Genomic DNA, 9,440 nt, shown 5'->3' on the forward strand with positions numbered 1-9,440 from the left:
AGTCCCGGGATCGAGTCCAACATCGGGCTACCTGCTCAGCAGGGAGTTTGCTTCTCCCTCTCCTGCTCCCCCCTCTTGTGCTCTCTCTCTCTCACTCTCTCTCTCAAATAAATAAATAAAATCTTTAAAAAAAAAAAAAAAAGAAGTTAACAGTCCCTGATTAGGCCCTTCACTCCATCACTTTTCCAGTCCCCCTTCTTTCTGGGGTCCTGGAAAGCCCCAAGTCGTATCACTGGTTGGCTTCCCACTGAGCGTCCAGTGGTTCCATCCTCTCTGCTTCATGGCGGAGGGTGGAGGGGGTACCAGGGAACTGCGACCCCCGCACCCCCTGCCTCCAGCCAGGCCTCAGGGTATCCTCCCCAGGAGGCTTCCCAGGCTCCTACCCCTAGTGCCTGCTCTTCAGAGACAACCTCCCGGCACTGTTTGTGGGTAAAGATCACTGAAGCCCAGGTAGTAGCTATGGTCACCATTAATATTTATTATATACCTTTACATCCAGGTAGTGTGCTAAACTCCTTAAGTCCATTATTCCATTTAATCCCACAACAACTAAGAAGTGTTACTGCCCCAGTTTTGCAGATAAGAAAACTAAAACTTATAGAAATGGAGGGTTTTGGGGGCGTCTGGGTGGCTCAGTCATTAAGCATCTGCCTTCGGCTCAGGTCGTGATCCCGGGGTCCTGGGACCGAGCCCTGCGTTAGGCTCCCTGCTCCGCGGGAAGCCTGCTTCTCCCTCTCCCACTCCCGCTGCTTGTGTCCCCTCTCTCGCTGTGTCTCTCTCTGTCAAATGAATAAATTTAAAAATCTTAAAAAAAAAAAAAAAGAAATGGAGGGTTTTTCGGCGCCTAGGTGGTTCAGTCGTTAAGCATCTGCCTTCGGATCAGGTCATGATCCCAGAGTCCTGGGATCAAGCCCCGCATCGGGCTCCCTGCTCCACGGGAAGCCTTCTTCTCCCTCTCCCACTCCCCCCGGCTTGTGTTCCCTCTCTCGCTGTGTCTCTCTGTCAAATAAATAAAATCTTAAAAAAAAAAAAAAGAAATGGAGGGTTTTTGCCAAGGTCTCAGGGCCAGCAAGTGCTAGAGGTAGGATCTGAACCCAGGCAACCAGATTCCAGAGACTCCACTGGCTCTCATGGCCCCCTTACAACCAAACCCATGAGGTAGCAATTATTACTCTCTTTTTACAGCTAAGTAGAGTTGAAAACGTGAAGTAACTCGCTTGAGTTAATACAGAACCAGAATTCCACCTCTCACCAAAACAAAGGCAGCCAGCAGAATCTTTGCCCACATTGAAAGTGCTTTGAAAAACCAAGGAAAATATGCACACCTAAACTTAATTTTGCTCAAAAACCTGAGTTTGGGGGTGCCTCGATGGCACAGTTGGTTAAGCTTCGGACTCTTGGTTTCTGCTCAGGTTGTGATCTCAGGGTCGTGGGATTGAGTCCCAAATGTGGCTCTGCACACTCAGCGGGGAATCTGCTTGAGATTCTCTCTCTCCCTCTCCCTCTGCCCCTCTCCCCCACTCTCTCTCTCTCAAATAAATAAATAAATCTTTAAAAAAAAAAAAAAAAGCCTGAGTTTTTCCCCACTCCTAGGGTAAAATCAGTAGGTTTTTCCTTTGGCTGTCGGATCATGGGGATCTGGGAATAAAGGCTCACAGTTCCTCAGAGGGCTCTGCTGGATCACGATGACCATCTGATCTATGCTAGAAAAATGTGCAAAAATCTATGAGAAAATAATAGCAAATTTTTATATGGTGCTTACTATGTCTCAGGCCCTGTTCTAAGCAATTTATAAACATATTCACTATTTAATCCTCCAAACAATTTTATTAGGTAATAGAAGCGTGCTCTTGAAAGTTTAAGAAACAGGGGCGCCTGGGTGGCTCAGTTGGTTGAGCGACTGCCTTCGGCTCAGGTCATGATCCCGGAGTCCCGGGATTGAGTCCCGCATCGGGCTCCCTGCTTGGCAGGGAGCCTGCTTCTCCCTCTGACCCTATCCCCTCTCATGTGTTCTTTCTCTCTCATTCTCTCTCTCAAATAAATAAATAAAATCTTTAAAAAAAAAAAAAAGAAAGTTTAAGAACAGCTCTTGAGGGAATGTTTGTCCATGTCCCTGGTTTAAATACTCTCACCACAGCCAATTTCAGGATACAAATGTGAGGTCATGGGCCTCAGAGTCGGGAAGAGATGTGCAGGGACACACCAACATATCACCGCCTTCAAAATCACTTTTGCAAGAGAAGCTCCTAACCGTGTCGCCTAAGGCTTCTCTTGCAAAAGTGTTGTGTCCTTCTGGCTAGCATGTCAGCCCGCAGCTTTGCTTTTGTGCTTCTCTCAAGAAACGCAGCCAGTGCATTTGATGGGAGACTCACAGAAGGGCTCTGGGTTTTAGCGCGGCTTCTTCCAAGGGCTTTGGGCAGGAGCTGAGGCCTCCGCCCGCCTCCACAGCCCGGCTCTCGGGCTCTCGGGCTCTCGGGCTCCCGGGCCCTGCGATTGGCTGCAGACGCCTCACCCAGCTGCGCTGCACGTCCGGCGGGCTGGGCCTGGCCCTCCAGGCCCCACTGCGCCTGCGTTCAAACCGCACATCCATTACGGAAAGGAGGGTCCCTTAATGTAGCGCAAATTGTAGCTGGAACACAAGCAAATTGCCGGCTTTTACTAGCACATAAACTGAGCGGAACCTTTGAGATAGATCCGCATTACCCTAAACGGCATCCATAATTCATACCTGCAGCAGAAATGCTTCCCTCTCCGAGGGCTGGAGCCCATCTATTATTGATGGACTCCTTAGAAGGCCACGACAGAGTGTTTCTCATGCTCCAGCCATCTGCCGGCGTGGTCAATTCCTCAGGCGGCGGCAGCACATTTATTCATCAGAATCAACTCCCAATTAGTTTCCTAGCAGGACCCGGGGGGGATTTATCTGAGGAATCAAAGTGAGTGTTTCTAGAACAGTACCCCCATCCCCACCCCTGTGATGCTAATCAATACATACAGAAGCAGCGAGCAGCAGGCGAGCATTCCTGTTCACTCAGAAATGCTGCCGCCTTTGGAAATCATGGGGAGCAAAATGGAAAAGCTATAGCTCTTCCCTCCCCGCAGAGGACTGGGATGGCCGGGGACTTCTTGAGGTCTGTGCAGAAGTCACCGGATTGCTGAAGCACAGACATCACCTGATGGAAAACACTTAGGAGGTGCCAATTCTTTCCTAGGCGCTTTGGGAAAGTCCTCAGAGAAACTCTGTGAGATGGACATTTATTATAGTCCCTTTTTTATTCATGGGGAAACTCAGGTTAAGTAACTCACCCAAGGTCACACGGTTGTAAGAGGCAGTACCAAGATGTGAGCCCAGAAAATCTGATTCCAAAATTCAAGGGCTTAACCACTACTCCATGCTGCCACCTGGAGGGAGAGGAAAGGGAACCCACAACAAATCCCTAATGAAATGTGGACATTTAGCTACAATAACTTGGACAGGTTGACAATAACCCCAACTGGCTGGTTAAGTAAATGCCAGATTTTTTTTTTATGTTATTGCTATTTCATATTGTGATTTATTATTTTACAGAATGACTAATTTTTAAATGACTAAATTAATGGCTATTAATAAACACAGGTAGTTTTAAAAGACTAAATCTTTTTATTTTTTTAAGATTTTATTTTTTTGAGAGAGAGAGTACGAGTGGGGGGAGGGGCAGAGGGAGAGGGAGAAGCGACTCCCCACTGAGCAGGGAGCCCAACTCAGGGCTCAATCCCAGGACCCTGGGATCATGACCTGAGCCAAAGACAGATGTTTAACCGACTGAGCCACCCAGGCATCCTTTAATTTTTTTTTTTTTTTTTAAGATTTACTTAATTTAGAGAGCGCGCGCGCCGTGGGGAGGGGTAGAGGGAGAGGGAGAGAAACTTCAGCAGACTCCCAGTTCAGTGTGGATCCTGAAGCAGAGCTCCACCACATGACCCTAAGATCACAACCCCAGCCAAAACCAAGAGTTGGATGCCCAACCCACTGTGCCACCCAGGCACCCCAAGACTAAATCTTTTTAAATGAGGATTTGGGGGGATGGAGGATGAATCATGAAAGGGATACCAAGAATTTAAAAGGTTGAGATACACCGGGCAAAGATATAACCATTAGGGTTTAAAGCCCAAAGGAAGAATTCATTCATCAAGCACTTATGTCTGTTAAACATCTTCCCAGTACCAGGCCCTGTGCCTGGCACAGGGGATACAAGAACCAGTAAGGCATAAATTCTAATGTCCCCAACAGACTAGACAGGTAGAGAGACAAATAACCAACTCCAACATGTGGCAGAATAACACTGGGCTGGATATAAATAAGCTTCCCCACAAGCACACCCCTTCTTTCCCACCCCAGGGGAGACCTGCACAGCACTTAATGAAGATGAAAGTTTCGATCACGTGGCACTTTGTCTGTTTGCTAGTCTGCTTCTGCCACAGGACTCTAAGTTCTATGAGGCAGAAATTGGGTCGTGTTCAGTTTTGTACCCACTGTTGCTTAGTACAGTGTCTGAACACAGCAGGTACTTGATGAATGTTTGCTGAATGGATCCATCAATAAATAAATGAATGAATGAAGTGTTAAAATGTAAGACCAGGGAATGAGAGCAGACTGACAGCTCCCGTAGGCAAGCCCGACTGCAGTCTAGAAAAACACTGAGCCCAGGACTGTTGCCCTAGGCTGGCTCTCACAAAATCTAAGTGGCATGTTGCATCGAGGAACCAGCTCCATTAAAGAGCTAGGGCTGGACAGGGCACTTATGTCCTTTCCCCCTGACTCCTGCACAAGGCTGGTTTCCACATCTCTTTCTGGATCCCACCCCTTCATTTATTTTCTACCCTCTGTTTTCCCTACCTTTAATGGGAGCCTCTTCAAGTTTTCTTCCTCGGTGCCAAAACAATAGCCCCAATCTCCTCAAAGTTAAAATAACGAAAGTGATACTTCTCTATAGCAACCACCCCTTCCCTCCTCCCAGAGCCAAGCATCTGGTCTACACTAAGAAACTTCACTTTCAGGCCTGGAGGGGGCGCCATTCACATCGTGCTAGGCGAGGAACCTGCATCTGGGAGCACAGCTCTACAGACCAGTCCGCTCACTCCTCAATCTGCTGGTCTCTAGTTCCCAGCATGGCATTGAAACTGTTCTGAGTGTGGCTGGCGATGACACTGTCCTGCCAAGCCAAAGGGGCACTGTGAGTTGTGATCTTGGCTTCTCTGCAGAGGGGTAGCACAGCTGTCCCTTCCTTCCTTCTCCATCCTTGGCTTCCATGGTTCCACTCCCTCGGGTTTCCCTTCTCCCTCTTGGACTGCTCCTCAGTCTCCACTACCTGTCCCTTAGTTCTTGGCTCTTTCATCTTCTCCTTCCTTCCATTTTTCTAGATGGTCCTATCCAGGTGTTGGACTTTCACTACCTCTTCATCACCAAGAACTCACAGCCCTGCATTCTCTGCTGAGCTCCAGCCCAGCTGCTTCATTGGCCAGCTCTCTTCCTCATCTCCCAAATCCAAACTGTCAGCAACTCCTATGGATCTGACTTCTTAACTACTTCCTGAATCTACCTTCTTACTATCCCTACTGCAACTGCCTTAGTTCAGACCCTCACCTGGACTTCTTGCCTCCATTTTACCCTCCCTGTACATAACCCATCCAGCCGCCAGTGTGCTTTTCAGTAGAATGAGGTTCTCTTTAATACTTTAATACTCTCTTTAGACGATGGGACTCTGAAAAACAAACTGAGGGTTCTAGAGGGGAGGGGGGTGGGAGGATGGGTTAGCCTGGTGGTGGGTATTGAGGAGGGCACATTCTGCATGGAACACTGGGTGTTATGCACAAACAATGAATCATGGAACACTTCATCTAAAACTAATGATGTAATGTATGGGGATTAACATAAGAATAAAAAATAAATAAAAAAATAATAATAATACTTTAATACTCTCTTTAATACCTTCATCTCTTTAATACTTCCTAATCCTCACCCCCAGAGAGGACATCTTTCAACTGCATTAAATCAAAATACCGTATTTCATCCGACCTAAAACACTGATGCTGGCATTTTTGTTGTTGTTGTTTACAAGAAAATGTCAAAGGAAAGTTTCCACACAAGGTGGTTAACTTAACATCACTTGTAAATACACAGAGCAGGAGCGAAGGGGGGAGGGAGGAGGAAGAAAAGAAGGAAAGAAAAAAAGGATGAAAGCAAGAGGGCAAGGGACCAAGAAAATGTACTTCCAAGAGCCCATCTAAGGTAATTCTCTACGGACAAATTGGACCCACAACTGTGATGCCCTCCTCTGGACTCTGAGTATACCCATGATTGGCTCCAAGAAAGCCTGGTTCTTTCTGGTGATGGGCTGGATCCTTCCAGACACAGCGGATCATAAAGGCAGTTTTACAAAAGTAAATTCCATCTCATTGTTAAACTCTTTAGAACTCTGTCAAAAGGCATAGATTCTAATGTCCCCAACAGACTAGACAGGTAGAGAGACAAATAACCAACTCCAACATGTGGCAGAATAACACCGGGCTGGATATAAATAAGCCTCCCCACAAGCACACCCCTTCTTTCCCACCCCAGGGTGGGAAAAGACTATCTCGCATGACTACAGGAAAATGTCCAAAATGTGAAAGGGCATTATGAGGGTCAGGACTTAGAGAATGTTGAAAATATCCCAAGACCCCTACCACACTTCCCCACTTCTTACTGGCAGACAGCTTATAAAGAGCAGCTACTACTGCAGGTGGGTGCAAGGCAGTGAGTGAGATGCTGCCGTGTTGATTGTGTCTGGCCCGGCCTGCCCAAGAGGCCAGCACCCCATCATTCCCCAATAAATCAGGAGGTCATTTTTCACTGAACTGAAACTCAATACTCCCATCGTTTTCTCCCCTAACCAGCCCCAAGATTGCTCCGTGCTCTTTATTACCTTTCAATGACTTAAGCCCCTGAACTGAATAACTTCATCAAGGTGTCAACCTAAACAGATTTTCCCCATAATGGCCCAACTCTCACAGGTTCTTAATGAAAAATATTGATTCCCAAGGATTAGTTGCAGATTTATGTGTTGGGATGCTGATCTCTTTGTCACCTAGCACCTTATCAGTGGATGAAAGGACCTAGTTCCCCTTCATGGTTTTAAAAAAGCAATCACTGGCTATGTCAAGGGGCAGCTTAGGTCCAGAAAAACAAAATTCTGCGCCTGCATCCCATGGAATACTTAACAGATGGGGGGGGCGGGGGCGCCAAGACACCTGTCTTCCCTCATTAGCATCTTCACTGGTTGGGCTCTTGGGGAACCAGGCACCGAGAAGCTGGAAGCAAAGGTGACAAGCAGCCCTCCTGGTAGGACTGATCCCAGGGACACAGTCTGGAGAAAAGCATGCTGTGTACACCCTGTCTGGGGCTGAAGACACCAACTGGAAGGAATTCAGCAGCTGCTGTCTCAAAGTGGCATTCAATCAACACCAGCCTAAGGTTGGCTCTGCCAACTCACTCTGTTAAATGTGGTTCTCGGGGTGAGAAGCTGAGACTCTGGCACCTAAAACCTCAACAAGCTGCACAGCAGAATCTCTCCCATCACTCAGAGGTGGCTGGAATGGAATACGACTCATTCGTTACTTGGTAAATAAATATCTACTGACGGTCAACTATGGGCTAGGTACAGTGCCAGGCATTGAGGACACCACAGTCAGCAAAATCAGATATGGGTTCCCACGCTCATGGAAAAGGCAGACAAACAAGAAAACTATCACAAATAAATGTAGAATTGCAGCTGTGACAAGATGCTGGGGGTGGGGACAGAAGCCTATAAGGGGATTTAGCTGGTGAGAGAGGTCGAGAGAGATTTCTGAGGAAATGATGGTCAAGGTAACACCTGAGGATGAGGAGTCCGTTGGAAAAACAGGGAGGGTGGGGGACATTCAGGCACAGGAAGTAGTATGTGCAAAAGCCCTGATTTGGAGGGAGCCCAGCACCAGCTGTGCAGAGCCCAGCACTGGCCGGAGTGCAGAGAAGTGGGGAGCATGGCCTGAGAAGGCTCTGGACAGGCAGGCAGAGGCCAGACTGTGGAGTTGAGCCCCTATTCTAAAAACAACAGGAAGCCACCAAAGGATTTTAAGCAGGAGGGTGACCCGATCAGATCCACACCTTGCAAAGACCACTGTGGCTTCTCTGTGAAGAGTGGGTGGAAGCAGAAGGTAGGCTTGGGGAAACAGTGGTGGTCTGGGTGGGAGATGAAGCCATGATGCTGCCAGAGATAGAGAGACATGGACAGAATCCAAGAATATTTTGGAGGAAAAATCAACAAGTACTGGTGCTGAAGTGAATGCGAGGCCGGGATAGGCTGAGGCAAAGGAGGGGACAAAGATGACTCTCAGACTTCTTGTCTGAGCCTCTCCTTCTCTGAATTGATGACCTCCTCAGTTTGGGCCATCAAGGGTTCTCTAACCCTGAGGAATCCCTAGAGCAAGGCTGGCAAAGGTCTTCTGTGAAGGGACAGAGAGAAAACATGTCAGGCTTTGAAAGTCTCTGTTACCTTGCTCTGCTGTTATAACGGAAAAGCAGCCACGACAACAGGTAAACAAATGGGTGTGGCTGTGTTCCAATAAAACTTTATTTACAAAACAAGTGGCCAACCATTCTGGCTGTAGTTTCCGGACCCCTACCCTAGAGAACCTGGAGGAATGTGAAAACTAGCCTGAACTCCTGGATTCCCCAGTCCCAAAGAGCTGGAGTATTCCAGTGAACTGGGGTGTTCATTCCCAGGCCTACAAGCCTTGGACCTCCCCAAGGAAATGAAGTAGCGCACTGAGGACTCTGAGGACCCCAGAGCCCCACAAAAGACATGCAGAAAGGGTCACTGGGAGACTCCCAGAGCTGGAACTGGGCTGATAAAATAGATGTCTAGCTTCTCCCGGCATTCTCGGAGACCCCAACACCTTCCAGAAAGGAAACCCAGGACAAGTCCTTCCTATACATCTTCATCTGTACTTGAAACAGAACTTTAGAGGAACACAAGAAGGGCACCCAGGAAACTAGTAAGTGCTCATCTGTAGGCCTGGGAGTGGAAATGAGACTTTGACATGTATACCTTTTATATCGTTTTGATTTCTGAACCATAGCAATATACTACTTAAGTATTATCTACTCAAAACAGTTAGTAAATAAATTTCTTCATAAAACACACTCTGTTTCTATATGTACAGAAATATATCTAGTTGCCGACCATCAGATTTTAACTATGAAAAAGACCCATATTTATCCCTAAAGTCACTAGCTAAAATTAGGCATGGGGCAGGTTTTCCTGTTGCACTGCACTTGGAACCATGGAGTTGGCTGTGAAAATTAACAAAAGCACCCTTCTCTGGTTTCTCAGGTCTGCTCCCCAGTCAGTAGAAGTCTACTTCCAGTTTCTCCTCTATGT

The 9,440-nt window shown here is 47.4% G+C and overlaps 1 long non-coding RNA gene across 1 annotated transcript in view; it reads right to left on the reverse strand.

Annotated features, from left to right (window-relative positions):
* Positions 1–3,375: 3,375 nt before the first annotated feature.
* LOC145721564 (uncharacterized) overlaps positions 3,376–9,440 on the reverse strand; it is a 52,202-nt gene continuing 46,137 nt past the window's right edge. Inside the window, exon 3 of the long non-coding RNA XR_014145312.1 lies at positions 3,376–3,402. This is a non-coding gene — a long non-coding RNA (uncharacterized LOC145721564). The remainder of the gene's footprint in view (positions 3,403–9,440) is intronic.

This window comes from Leptonychotes weddellii, chromosome 5 (genome assembly GCF_054177405.1).
Source record: "Leptonychotes weddellii isolate Sample4059 chromosome 5, ASM5417740v2, whole genome shotgun sequence".
In the NCBI taxonomy this organism is placed as follows: domain Eukaryota; kingdom Metazoa; phylum Chordata; class Mammalia; order Carnivora; family Phocidae; genus Leptonychotes; species Leptonychotes weddellii.